Below are 16,168 nucleotides of genomic sequence, written 5' to 3'. Positions count from 1 at the left end.
TAAAAAGTCCCAGACGTACAGTCGATCACAGTGATTGGACATAAAAAGTCCCAGACGTACAGGCGATCACAGTGACTGGACATTAAAAGTCCCAGACACACAGGCGATCACAGTGATCGGACATAAAAAGTCCCAGACTTCAAAAGTCCCAGACGTACAGGCGATCACAGTGACCGGACATAAAAAACATCCAATCCTTAAACAATTATACGACTTTAAATTATAACGAACACAAACGATGTCAACTATTCTTTCATCAACTGGCCGTACCATCAAAATTGCGGACCAACCTGAAACTGACCTTCGAGTACCTAACTTGGATAATAAAGCTAAACATATTACACACCCGTCCTCCGCGCACAACTGCAGTAGCTTACACTGTGCTGTTCATGACGTTATAGCGAGTGTGAACTGTCTTTCCCTTCTACCCGGTAAAATACAGAGTATTCACCTGTGGAGTATGGAGAATCCTTGTTTACAAAACACGGGAATGAAATTCTCTATTACTCTTTAGTGAAGGTGCTAACGTACACTGTATACACTGTATAATATGTCAGCCATGTGATATTTTAACTGATCGTGTTGACAATTTTAGCATATATCACTATTTGTTTATGAAAACAGGCGATACATACACCAAGGATTCATTTTGCACTGGTTTGAGGAAACCGATGTAAACTACTGTCTATTACCCAGGAAGTAGTTTAGGCGGGGACAACAGCGATATAATAACTCTGTGAAATTAAACAAATTCATGTGTATACGGTATGTTTACAGTGAACGTTATATTTGTATACATTGTGTGTACTTATTTGTTTTATTCATCATCAAAAATAGAAAAAAGACACCTTATGCTAAAAACAATATCAGTCAGAATGAAAGGTGCATAAGATATAAAGTTGGCGATGAGAGTAGTAGGTACAAGATTGTTGACATGTGTACGTGTTTACGGTGAGTAAGTATAGAATAACTAGGCCTACTACATCAATTCAATTTCTTTATTAACTGCAGGTAGGGTGCGAGTCAACACGTACGTAGAGACAACGTCGAAGAATAACAAAACTAAACCATTACAGACGAGTTTACTACCTGTAGGTAAAGGTATATATGTACCAGCCCATATTACAGTGTAAACATTGTGGATTATACGTTTTATTGATACAATCATGTGATGACTACCATTTGATTAAATGTAACATGTTGTATATTTTGTACAAACGCCAACCGGTTACGCACAACCTATACATATATCAAGGTTATTTTTTTCAAAATTATTTAATTATATGCAAAACTCAGTTATTTAAACACATAGATTATAGGGCGTGGTGGATATAATATAATATATAGTCATATTTTTCTGGTTTTTGTCATTTCTGTGTAAATGCTAAAAAATACGTAAACTAGCCAATATAATTTTTAATGAACGCGTTATTTTTTATTACCTAACTCGGAAATAAAGAACAAACAGTGAAGATAATTGAAATTAGATAAAAAAAAAGAGAAAAAGTTAAATATGGAGATGACGAAGAAACGACTGATACCTGAAAATCATTACTCATTCTTTTGTCTGTGGTAAGACTTCAAATGTCCACACTATTCCCACCAATGGGAATATTTGTTAGTATCCCTTATTAACAATTTCTATCTCAATCATAGATGATCACGATCCAATTGTTCAAAACATAGCTATCTTAACTAAAATCACGTTGACGTCATGTGTTACCGTCAAACAACTGATACACCCTGGATCGTGATATTCTGGTCCCTACATAAACAACGGCACGTAATCCCCACGGTCATTATGTTGATACGGCGAAAGTCCAAAGTCAAGGACAGAAGTCGTTTGGATTTCGCACGTTATTGTTCAACTCTGCGACACAATCTGTATTCATTCAAACGTTTGACAAGGAAGTAATTGATACATTATATAACTTATGTATATATATATGTGTTTGTTTGTGTAATGCTTTCATACTCAATCGATAGAGGTAACGATTGCTGTTCTCAATATCTAACAATTTTTGAAAACATTGTGTTTATTGCCACACTTATTGGTACTGACAAAACATGTTTTCGGACAGAAATCTTTTTTGTCAATATATGATTTTATTGAAAAGAATCCTTAATTGATCTCTCTCCCTTTAACTTCAAAGAGAGTTTTATTCGAGCTTTGTCGTCTTTATAATATGCATTCAACCCTTTGGTATTTAAACGTCCGTATATACTATATCAAAGTTCAGTACTTATTTTTGATTTTCATATGTTTCTCTTTTTAAAACAAAAATACCTGTTATAGTTTATATATAGCCTTGGAGACAGCTCGATATTGAGGTTCCACAACTGGAACAAACTGTTGTCGCGTGAATTTTATTAAAAATAACAAAATAGTCCATAGAGGTAAATGAAGACAAAATGGACATGCTAGTTTTTCATCATTATTTAATATCATTTGAATCAGGTTATATATTTACTATTGTTTTATTTAACATGATAATGCTTTTCTGAATTGTCACTAGGACAAAAATATGCATAGATAAGTTCATTTTACACCATCAAGCCGCCAATTGCATACAACTGCGTCGGTTTTTGAATTGAATGTGCAGTCTGAGGCGTTCGAATAGAACACTACGGCAGAAAAGAGATGCGAAAGGCCAAGGATTGTGGTGAAAGTTGCTGACGGGGTCGAAACACACTATCATGTGGCTTTACATAAGAATGACCACGATAGAGAGGTTTCCCCGTGATATGTGGGATCATACACTAGATTTACTTTGTGTTAAGATAACACATTAGTATCTCGCGTCTCGAAATGTCTATTTATCAACCAAAGAATGGTCGTTGCTCATAAATGCAATTACATATTCTTACTGATGGAAAGATGTGACAATTTGGGTGTCTGTTAGGCTCTCACAGACTGCAATCTAACTAGTTATTTTTATCTTGACTTTCTCATCCAATGATGAAGCAGGTAACAATTTAAGATTGAAAATTATGTTTATTGAATTTCGGGGGTACATATCTGTTGGATGAGAAACCAAAAGATACAAACAGGTATCAGAATTTGTTTGCAGAGTAGTGTTTAAAAGTGCATGGAAGTATATATACACAATGTACTAAATATATATATACATATAATTATATATGAATATTCCATCAATAAAAAATGCCTAAAACAATCACACAACTCGCAAATGTACTATTGCCGAACACGTAACAGATCACAGGTGAACATTGGCATTAATCAATGGCTGTTTCTGTATTTGTACATTGTACGTGACTAACATTTGTGGTTGGTTATATTTAAGCATTGAACTGTTACCAAATGGTAGTATGTTGTCGTGTCTAGCATTTCTGACAATTCGACAACGAACCCCTGTGTGACGATAGTGACAATTTGATTCCTTCCTATGGGCCTAGATCAGGAATATAGAGCTTATATTAATTTTGTGTCGAGTCGGTCGACTTGATTTTTTTTATTATTAAATTTTACTCTCATAACTTGCGTTGCTTTTTTGTAGTGGTTTATGTAGATAAATGCTAGCATTCGAAAGCTCTCTAGGCCGAATGTAACTGGGGACCATTGTTTTAACCTATACCTGAAGCTGACCGAATCACTGTAAATTGTAGTATACAGTCTCATGAATACAATTTGGTTTACTAACGACATATAGGCAAATGCAACACAGAATGTAAATATAGTACAATACACGTTTATATTGTGTAAGTCCGGTATGCTTTTAAATTGTTTAGAATTTCGGGATAACGTTTCACACTAAGTTGCTGTTACTGTTATTTGTTATCCTTATATGACTCATGGCCTAACACACCGAAAAAAACCACCTCGGTAATCCCGACTTTGAACATGTAAATGATAATATAAGTTATAATTTTCTAACAGCTATGATTGAGATTATCAAATAATCGATTTCAGTTGTTAAGGAATAAACAAAACCTGAAAAAAGGTTGATATAAATCTGTTATGAATATTTCGCGTAAAGCTTGTAATACTTTAAACAACTGCATCAGGACGGCTAGTGTTGGATGTAATCCAGATTGCAAAAATAAAAACCTTAACGTTACTTCATTCAGGAATTCCCATTCACAAATGCTATTGCAGGATGGCAGGGCTTAGTTTCACTTTGAAATCGACTGACAAAGAATGATGGACATGTAGAGTTTTATTTCTTATCGGCTAAACCATTATCGGTGTTGTCCCTAACTTATGCATTGATTTTATATAAATCACATGAATATAAACAGTCCACAGCATATTGTACAAAGGACACGCAAGTCGATAACATATATTAACCACGTAAAGTTCAGGGCATACTCTAATCCAAGATATCCCCCAGTCGTTTCTCTAAAAACATATATTCTTAAGTAAATACCGTAAATCCTATAATCTAAAAAAAAAAAAAAAATGCAAAACATTTTAAAATACAAAATGATTAAAACCTAAATTTATTTCCATTCCTACAATCTACGAGTAAATGTGATCAGTTTTTTTTTTAAAATAAGTTGATCGTTATATTAGTTTCAGAAATAATTCACATAAGGACATCGAATTTTTAAAGCGAAATATGTCATACTATCATCAAAATATCCTTTCAAGAAATCCAAAATTAAGATATTCTAGAAACAACAGAAAATACCGACATTATAGCGAATCCGTAAATCTTCTCAGAATCGACAAATCGAAGATATAATGCGACGACTAAAATACGTATTATATAGATTTGCGTTGAGACCTATGGAAAAGTGAGAGGAATGTTAGACAAGGAGAACCCGAAGGGAAAGCGTCTTCGGCTTCATCGAAGACACCCACCATTCAAATCTAGGTCACGGCGACACCCGCAATTCAAATCTAGGTCACGGCGACACCCGCCATTCAAATCTAGGTCACGGCGACACCCGCCATTCAAATCTAGGTCAAGACGACACCCGCCATTCAAATCTAGGTCACGGTGACACCCGCCATTCAAATCTAGGTCACAGCGACACCCGCCATTCAAATCTAGGTCACGGCGACACCCGCCATTCAAATCTAGGTCAAGACGACACCCGCCATTCAAATCCAGTCAAATTCGGGTTGAGTCACATTCTTATAGTATTGTTCAAAAGACACACTGGGTGTACTCCATCTTAGAAGGCGACTGAATAGCTCAAAATACGTAAAAAAGATATTCTACTCTTGATAGGGATGGATTACATTCTCAAAATGAGAACATTGCGTGTTGACGGCTGGATTGTTTGGTATGGAATTATTGATATTATGTTGCCGCAGGTTGACCAGTACTAAAGGTAGAGGTCATTACCTGTACAGCCGTATGCTATAATTAGACAACCAAGAAGCCATTTGTATAAGGCCTTCTATTTCATAATGCCTACCGATATATAGATCGCCCGCTTTAATCGTGTAGTGTATACACTTAAGTCTATTATACTCATGTACACGTACGCGTGACACTCCCTAGGTATTTGGTACTAAGTAAAACAATGAAATTAAACATGTTATGTATAGAAAAGTTTTATTGCTCAATGCGTCATAGAAACCTGTTATTGGACCCCTATGACGTTTGAGTAGGTATATTTGGTGTGATTCATATCGGTCAATTACCAAGAAGTGTGATTATTTGCTCTGGCAAATGGTCAAGACACTTTGTTATTAGCTTTATTCTCTGGTGATGAGGATCAAGAAGGTTGTGTAATTCGTTTTTGTTTACGATGAAGATGCTCGTATTTTTTAATAAGGTAATTGATACTTAATCAATGTTTCTAAATAAAGGATACATTTAGTTGTATACATGTATAAAAAATGCCGACTACTTCAGGCTTGGGTATTTAGTGTTGTACTTCGTGAATTCGAGGCCCGGTCAGATCATCAGTCAACAATTGCCTATTTTGTTGTCTGGGATTCTATGTTGGCTAATAATCAAACACGCCCTCTAAACGCGAAAACAAGCTGATCCCAAAATAAGCATATCCTGAAAATAAGCCTGTAGTTTCTTGCCAAAAAATGAAAATGCGCCTTTCTTTAACATGGAGTTATATAATTATGATCGACAGTGTGCAGAAAGTCATGCTTCATGGCAGGTTCTATACAATTTTGTCTACATGTTACACCTAAACTATGGTGATGCCACTTTTATCTAGTTAATTGATACTTCGTGGACCGTAGGATTATCATAATTTGCTGTAGGTCATCAAATTGCACAAAATAAGCTATGGTGGACCGTTTACCATATAAATTATATCAGAAGTTATTCTCTTCAGAAAATAAGTCTTTTCTCAAAATAAACCTGCTTGCTGCTATTAACGGAAATGTAGCGCGCCTTATTTTTGGGGTTTTAGGGTTTACACTAAGTATTGCTGATTCAAAGGTTTCAGATTTGGATGTCCTCTCGTTATAGTAATCTCTCTGAATTTTTTTTATATCTAATTTTTTAATATCTATTTTGTACAGCTTTATTTGATGTTTGCAAATGCTTAAATATCTAACCCTTGCTTTTCAGAATGCATTATTGGTTTTCTCAAACTATATTTGGTAACTCCACCAACTATGCTAATTCCCATACGACCTTGACATGTGTCCTTGTTATTGTTGTTGGTCTTTAGCAACCAGACAGAACTGACGATCCCATCAGGTTTCAATAGCCATTATAAGTACAGCTGATGACGTACATGACATATACTCTTCTATAACTCCCAATGGAGTGTTTACCAACTCCCATATCGATATGTAACGCACGTTTCCAATTGTTCTTTTTATAATTTTCCTATCTCCATACAGAGCAAAACACAACTGATTGTGTTCAACAACACCACCATGGAGATTTGTTGTTTCATCTGGTTTAGTTTGTTTGATATTGTATGTTTAAACTCCTATTGACAACTATTGCCGTTTAAGCACGGTTCCGTGATGCATATGAACTATAGATTATGGAAGAAATATGTTTTGCCTATCTGATTCGCAAAACCTTACCGGCCTTAGTTTTCATGCAACATTGCAGCATTATTGAGAGTTTACTGACATATTTAGAAGTGTTGTACACAATGCATATATATCTCTACTAGAAGATGGAAATATAAACTAGCGAAGGCTGTGGATTAATGCATAGAGCCACATCCGAAAATTTTATAGTATTGGTATGACTTTTAAATGATGCTATAATTAAGTAAATCTACAAAGACATACTTTGTTTCGTGTTAAAATATAGACGGATAGAAACATCTAACCAGCAATGTAATAAATAGTGGGCGCTTATTTTGTCTTATATGGTAATGATAGTAATGGGATAACTTGAAAAAAAAATGAACCAAAAGGGTTGAAGACACTTGGTGATTGCCAGGTTAAGCTAAAGAAACGTAATGTAATTTAAAAACAAAGCTTTGCTTATGTTACTTTATGCTTATTGTAGTTAAAAGAATGAAATAATAAAGAATGAATGAATGCAAGACTTGGTGAATGAATGAATGATTGATTAAATGAATGAATGAATGAATGAGATGGTTACATAATGACGTCTATTTTTTATATTGACATTTCAAAATTAGGGCCTTTATTTGATAAACAGGTCTACTATAGCCAACACATTTGTTTTTCTAAAAAAAAAAAAACGTGTGTATTTACTATGTTAATGTTACATTTCATAAACAGCTAAATATGGCATCGTATGTAGACATTTCCATGGCCCCCTGGAAATGGTGTCAAATCCATTGTTTCCTTTCATATCTAGGCCAGATATGCTACACCATCCAACAGGTCATGTGAAATGAAACATTATACGTAGTTGAATGCCTTGACAAAAATACCAGATGGCCATGTAAAAAAAGCCTGTAATGTCAATATGATTTGGTATATCAAAATATCAGTCTATTGATGAATAGGATGTTGTTTACCATACGGTTTTTACACTTGTGGACATGAACAACTGATTCAGTCACAAAAATACTAGATTTTTTATGGAATGATTTGTTAGGGCATGTACACAATGGAAACTACATAGAATTAAAACGAAACCGTGATTCTTACTTGAAATCGACGATTTTGAAATAACAATATCAATGGAGACCATTGAGTATAGGGATAACAAGACCTGTGTTAGAGCATTAACAACCTTCCATCTATAGGCTAAGGAAACGCTACGGAGACCAAATTGATTTTAACGTACGTCATGTGAGTGATCTCATTAAAACCCCATTACGTATTCATTAAGCATGTTATCGGAACCACTATTCGGATACAGGTTATCCAAAGATTCGTTAGCAAAGGAAAAAAAATATTCGTAAGTGTAAGCAATGTATTCCAACAAAAAAGTCGGTCAGGTTTTATTTGCAGACTAATACATGCAATGTTAAATGACCCAAGATGAGGAAGTCACTAACAATCACCCGGATAAATAAAAAACAATAGATAATACCGTCATAACTCTCAAAATCGAATAAACGCGGCCAAATGTGAAAAAGGGAAACAAATGACCATGGAAAAACACAAGAATAAGGTTTATTTATTTATTTTCCTTTTTACATTTTTTTCTATTCAAGATATTTTTAATATTACGCAACCGTACAATATGTTGAAATATGAATGTACATTTTCTTTTTCCTTGTATTTCCAAACACAAAACCAGAAGAGCCTAAAACGAATCCTTACTTTTAATCAATGTTGGGTTTTCCTCCTATAATTTAGAGAATTCGCCATTTTGCAATAATGCAACGCCCAAATGCTCCTTCATTTTATCAATTTTGTTTTACCAAACACGAAAGTTTTCATGAACCGGTGATCAGTTAATAGTGCGTGAACATGCGAGGAAACGGACCTACGTATTTCAGCATTTCAGGAACCAATTTCAAAAACAACATAAGATGCCAACAAGAAAACCAAACCGTCATTAAAATCGAAAATACGATGGCAAAATATGAACAAAATATAGATAAGCATGGAGATCATTGGCAAAGTGCAAGGATAACATGACCAGGTGTTTAAGAAGGGTAAGCACCTCCTGATTAATCAAGACATTCACTTAGGGTGGTGACATAACGTCGGACTTCATATCGCACGAAGAAATATAATATTTCCAATGATATTATGGTGTTGACCAAAAACCGTTCCCATGGTATTCTTGATCCTGCATCTCTCAAAACGAAATCCCGTGCTATCAGTTTTTTTAAGAGATCATGAATTTACCATTCTAATAAATAGAAAACATTATTAGCCTAAAAGTAATTGTTGTATGTTCACTGTAGCCTTCCTTGTACATTAAAAAAACATGCTGACACACTTTGAATTGAATTTTAAAAGTCATGGTTGATATCCCAATCTTGCCGGTATTCGTAGCAGCAAAACATGCTAAAACATTGAATATCGTTTAACTTTTTATTCTAAAAGCTTTTTTGTTTTTTTTATCTGTGTAGCTAATCATTCTGAGTAGAAGCAGAATATATTGACGGAATTTTTGATACTGATTTGCTTACTTACAGATGGTTCTTGGACTCGTCTCGCTTGGCTATTTAAAAAGTCAATATTGGAAGGCTTTGGCAGCTCCTTGTGTCGTGTGTAGGAGTGTCCCGAGCCATGGAATCAGGCCCGTGGCTGTTCTAGAGTTACGGAGCAGCTGCAATAATAAGTAGATTCAATTAAATTAATTTTGCCTCTACCGTATCTAACTATCAATTTATATTGAACGTTGCCATTATCTTGTGTGCTTTTTTTATCAACACTGCAGACCTGTAGAAGAACCGACGAGACTTGTAACGACGAGAAGAACGTACGGTTCAATTTATTTTTGGCTTTTTATTTATCTTTACCTCCAATTGAACGGGGTGATAACTTGTCTTTTGTACATTCCGATTACGGGATTCAAATGATTTGTAGGGATAGATAAGATATAAACAATCATTTTGTTACATGAACCACATCTGGGTTTCATACACTTTTGTACACCACTGACAGCATTCGAGGTATTCATATCAAATTTTGATTTACATACAATGTAACAAACGTTTCAGTTTCTTAGCTTGTCTTTTGCAATTGATAACTTTGTTGTATTCAAAAATATGTTTCATTTTCTCACTATTTTTCATGTAAGTTTCCTAATGTTTTATAATAGGTAGCATCTTACAATTATTAGGATCATACGTAGTTACAAATGGTATGATGTTGGTATCCTTATTTTGAATCCTATCGGTGTTAACAGAAATTTGACCCTTTTCTTTAGCTTTCTGAATAGCATTCTGTATCACCTCAGTAGGATAATGTTTGTTCTTGAGGTACACTTTCAAGTCATCCAGTCGCTTATTTGACTTCTCCTTATCTCTAACAACTGTAATTAATTTGGATGCTAGACCATATGGAATATTCAGTTTGGTATATTTAGCATTGTTGGAAAAAAATCAAAATAGTTATTATGAGCTTTACTATACAAATCGGTAACTATAGTATTGTCAATAAGTTCAACAAAAATGTCCAAAAATGGCATCCCAGTGTCACTAACTTCCATAGTATAATTTAAATCAGGATGTAAAGAATTTAGAATATCGAAAAATTCTGTAAGATCCTTATCAGACTCCCAAATTATAAAGCAATCATCAAGAAATCTTAGGAAGTTTTCTTTTATATAATTAGCGAATGTGACTCAAAATTTATTTTCAACTGTTTTATAAAGTTTCTCTTCCAAATATCCAAGATCAAGTGTAGCATATGTAGGGGCCATTTTTGTACCCATTGCCGTACCTTTACATTGTTTATAGATGTGACCATTGAAATGAAATGTATTCATTTCTAAAACAATTCAAGTGCATTAATAACAAACTCTTTATCAAATCTCGAATATGTCTTTACAAGACATTTATCCAACCAATAACTTACAGCCTCTACACCTAAATCATGCGGTTTATTAGTGTACATACTTACAACATCAAATGTAACTAGTTTACAAAGATCATTCTTAACATGGCAAATGAGATTAAACATCTATATCATCACGTATAAAACTCTTAACTTCTGTGCATAGAGGCTTTAAAATGATGTCCAAAAAATGACTCAAACGCTGAGTGACATGCTCAGGACCTCCTACAATAGGTCTAAATTTAAGATCATTTGGTGATTTTAAACAAATATACTCAGAAATTTACTCTTTAATTGCTGTAGAAATCATTTTACTTTTGTGTATTTTTGGAAGTCCATAAAAATAACTTGAACGGTAAACAAATTATGTCAGATATTCAATTTCTTTCACCTTCGCAAGGACAGATTTCGTTTTCTTATATGCTATATATGTATATTTATACAAAAGTACGAAAACAAAGCAAACATATTAATAATGTTTCCATGTAAACAGTTTTCATTATAAATTATACCAATATTGCCTGCATTATCACCGTTCCGCATTTAGACTATTTTGAGAAATATGACTTTTATTAATTAGTTTACGGTTTTGCTAACTCAAAATCAATAAAACAAGGAAAATATATAAAGAAAATATAGATAAATAATACGATCAATAATGTAAATAATGAATATTAATACATGGTACCATTGCCTGTATTATAACCATGATTCCTTATGTGTTTATATCTAACATCCGGGTTGAGTGACGCTGTCGTCTGTGTTATCATAGACTGACTGTTGTGTTTACGTTTTACAGTCGCGTGATGCTGAGTTTAGTTTGGATGTACTTATAAAAAAACGTTCAACTATGTGTCATGGGAAACAATACAGTACGATGTGAATCGTGTCATTAAGCGTCGCCTGTTCAATGTGTGATAGGCTGGGATATATCATGCGCCGTACGACAATAGACTTCCGTTGTACTAAATTTAGGAATAGACTCAAAACAAATTATTTTAATCTAAATTGTATTTTGTATCTCAATACTTGCCGCTGGTCAACAAGATTAATTGAATGCTGACAAAAATAGTACGGACTCAATCAAAATGATTGATGTACATTCAATGTAAGGTAGTGATGGATTTACGCAAAATGAATAGTTTTTGACAAATCAGAGCGAACCATTGTATTCACCTCATTGAAAGTCGTATGACAGAAAATATCGATATTCGGTCATACTTGAAAAATGTATGTTATATTCAACTAGAAACCATTCAATATCCTCTATATATTTGCCTTTTCAATGGTCGTATTTTTAAACCCATTGTCGTTTTTCAAAATCAGAATACAAAAATACAAAATCAAAAAGTACAAAGGCACCCACTCTTACCTGTTCCATCATACACGCTATCAATTCCTTCTTGATTAATATCGCTGACATCAACTTATATAATAACAATTGACACATTATAATTTGCGCGATACAACACAATAAACAATAATTATAATCTAATTTAAACACCATTCGATCCCCCCCCAACAAAAACAACAACAAAACAACAAAAAACAAATCAAAGTTACTTGCATTTAATAGATTTACTAGGCAGAGCAGCAAGAAGATTTGTGCTATCTTGGCAACTGAATAGTAAACAGTCCTTTATGGAAATATGCGGAAACTGTCAATTTTCTGTCGACGCTTTTAGCATGTATATTTGGATGATGTTTTAACAGAATTTCATAGTGATTGACAGCATACACTATATTTATAGCCAAATTGTGTCTGCTGTGCTTTGTTTAGATTCACACCGGACGAAACTAATGGCCAAATTGTATTTTTTCAGAAATAACCCGGTAAAAAATTGCCTGCTTGTTATTACTGTGCTTCGAAATGAAAATTACCTTAGTAGAAATTTTCTTGTGTCGTGATAAACTAAGGAGAAAGGTATATTACTTCTAAGCGTGTTTTTCTGTTCGAATGATAATGTACAGTTACTGTATGAAGCCATGTGAAACCATGCAATGTTACCAGAGGCATGCTTATGAGAATGATTGTGAGGTTCAGTTTTTGGCATGGCATTTATGGAGTCCAGTGTAAGAATGATATCATTGGTATGATGAATTAGCGTTTCCTGGCCATCATTTAGTTAGTTGAATAAAACATACTTCAAAATTATAATGATGGAATCCAATGTTGAAAAGGTACCTGTACATCGGTTCTTATCAACTGATTTGTTGGCAATTCTTAACGTTTATCGGCTACCTGTAGATCTAAGGAAACTTACCAAGAACTGTAACTTGCATGTACATAAAACAGATAAATCAATACTTTATAATGAAGCAGTATTCTGTGACAATGGGTGTGCAATATTGTGGAAGGAATGCTCTGCAGACGGCAGCATTTTTTTTATCATTTCACTATTGCAAAGTGCAAACATGAGCTGAGAATAGTATGTATTGTCGAAAAATGCTTAAATTATGTATAACTAAAATAAAAAAGAAAACAACATTTGAGTAAAAGGGATTACTGAAGACATTATATCTCCTCTGTTCTTTGTGGAGTTCTAACAGTTTTACGATTTATTCCTTATAAGATCTATGCCGCTTGGAATGATTGTGTATTCGTTTTGTATGTGATGCATATGTGAGTCCTCTGCTATAACAGCATACATACAGCGTTGTTTTTGTGCTAAATTCCAGTAACAAGTATGTATCTAGTTATAGACACACACCATCGTTTGCAGGCAGAAATGTAGCTAACACTGATGTAGCTATTGATTATTTTGTCAATGTTGTGTTTAACTTGCGAAGACATGAAACGCGTAAATCGTTAAAGGAATTAAAATGCTTCATTTAAGAGCCCTTTTCGTAAATGTTACCAGTACGTTGTTGACAGACTCGTGGCAAATTTAAACTATTAGTGTAGTTATATCGGATGTTTTGTATCATTGGCATTAACCAAGATATCCAGTCTTGAATCCTTTGCTTGGAGCGCAGCTGTCAATGTTTTCCGAGTTTAATCAGTGTTGTCTTAATGAACTTACGTCATATTATGACGTGTACAAAACTAGATTCTTTATTTTCGTAAAACAATAAGCTAAAATCATTAACCTAGAAATAGTACATTGCTGTTTAAATGATGGCGTGATTATAAATACTCTTTTTCATGATTGATGATATTTTGTCTTTAAACATTATATCTAAGACCACAAATGATCCAGAAGTTTATGTCTCACTGAGCCATATGGCTATCTCACATATAATAATGTTTTTTTTTTATTAAGATATACTATTTCTGAGATATCGTCGCCGCTTCCTCTCCACAGTTGGTCATTAGCATCACTAAAAAGCAACAGAATAACGAAACAGTTGTATGATGTTCCTTACATCACTGACGACACCTAGAAGGACAAAAAAGCTGTATGGTGTCACTAACATCACTGACTAGACCTTGAATGACGAGAATGTTGTATGACCAAAATTTGTATTGAATGTTGTTTATACTGTGTTTTTTTATAATCTTTTGGAACAATTTTAAAATAGCAGACGATAAGACAAAGCGGACACCATAGCGTCGAGAGACAATCGGTACGTTAGGCCTAGTGGTCGTTTTCATGATTTTGCCCATTAAGCAAGACATTTTATTATTTGCAAAAGATTTTTTTTCAACCAGAAGATGTATATCACCTCTTTGAATAATTAATTTACTTAAAATCCCTGTTTTCAAACTAGCACTCTTGAGATAATTTTTCTTCAATTAGTTTCTTCTGCCTGTGAAAAACAGTGACATATATGTACATGTATAAAGAAGGGCAATGCGATAATCGTTCTGAAGTTCTTGTATAATACTATATATCGTTCGGTCAATACACTCCTTTCGTCAGAATGAAGCTACTTGAAAGGTCAAACGGCAGTACGGAGCAATGATTTGTTAGGCGCATGACACGACCTAAGTTTCATGGTAAATCCCCACCACCATGTTGGTATGTTGTTTTATCGTTGATTCTGTTACAAAAAAAAATCAAATAAGACATAATACTTTCACTTACGTTAATATACTTGTTCTACATCCGGGTGTTGTTGCAAAAACTTTATCTTGAAATAGCAATAGAAATTTGCAAGCTGATGTCCCCTTAATCATATTTCACTTGTTTTTATCAGTGATGATGTGTGTATTTGATGAAAGAACTCGTTGGCACATTTTTGAGTTTTTTCAAATGTTTAGTTGTAAATATATATATTTTTCATATTTTGATGGTGTTGTAAATCTGAATTACGACTTTACATATCGGTACTCCATGTCCTGGAAAATAAAAGTAGAATTTCAAATATTGTATCTACATTTTGTCTAAAAGTGTTTATCTTAAAGACTGGTATTGTGCAGTAATATCTGTTACGCAACAATAGCTTTTAATGTTAAAACATTGTCCTTTTAATAACGGTGTAACGAGACTAGTTCGCAAATCTCAACGGGGGGTCCAAGTTGGCAGAACGTCGATGCAGCTGGGGCACAATGAACGATCATTGACCGTTCAGTGTCCGATTGTAGCTGCTTTAATACTACCACGATGTATCATTGACGTTCAGATGGTATGTCATAAAGGGAGTATCTGTTCTATGTATCAAATATATTTGATCAAAAGGTGTCGCGTCTTTGGACACACTTAACATTAATAATGTTATTATCACTTATGCAATTATGTTATAGTAAATAAACATCATATTAGAAATAACTTAAAATAGAATATCGTTGTTAGTTTTGATCTCTGCAGCTTATATTCTGTCGTCTTCTAATTTTTACATCAAGATTAAAATAACGAGATATTTGGAATCAGTTAATCTTTGTAGTTATCTTTCGGTTTGCAGTTCACTGTTAGATACCATAAATTGATTGGGGTGTCTACTATAACAGCGTATGGAATACAGCGCCAAAGTTGTAGTCTTGAATGCTACTTACATTTTGGACTGTACCCAGTTAATGTCTAGTATTGATGAAGAGTCCAGGAAAAAGAAATAGCTACGAATTATACTTTAATTCATTATTCATATTCTAAATATTACAGTGATCATATTTATAGTTGGGGCGCAATGTACAAACTGCGGAGATAAACAGAAACAAATATATTATCTGCATAGCACGTGCTGGCAACACAGATATTCAACTTGTAATTTTTATAATAGGCCTTTGGCGAATAAATGATATCCGTACACTGATTTATCGTTAAGATATTTTACAAATTGAAATGAGTATGCCCCAAATCAGACGTATCAACCTTGGACATCCAATGCTTACGGAATGATTTCGTCAATAATTAACAGTTATTTAGTTTTTGTGACACGTTT

The sequence above is a fragment of the Pecten maximus genome, chromosome 18 (assembly GCF_902652985.1).
Source record: "Pecten maximus chromosome 18, xPecMax1.1, whole genome shotgun sequence".
Classification (NCBI taxonomy): domain Eukaryota; kingdom Metazoa; phylum Mollusca; class Bivalvia; order Pectinida; family Pectinidae; genus Pecten; species Pecten maximus.
The sequence above is the reverse complement of the archived record's forward strand: the minus strand, read 5'-3'. Positions refer to the sequence as shown.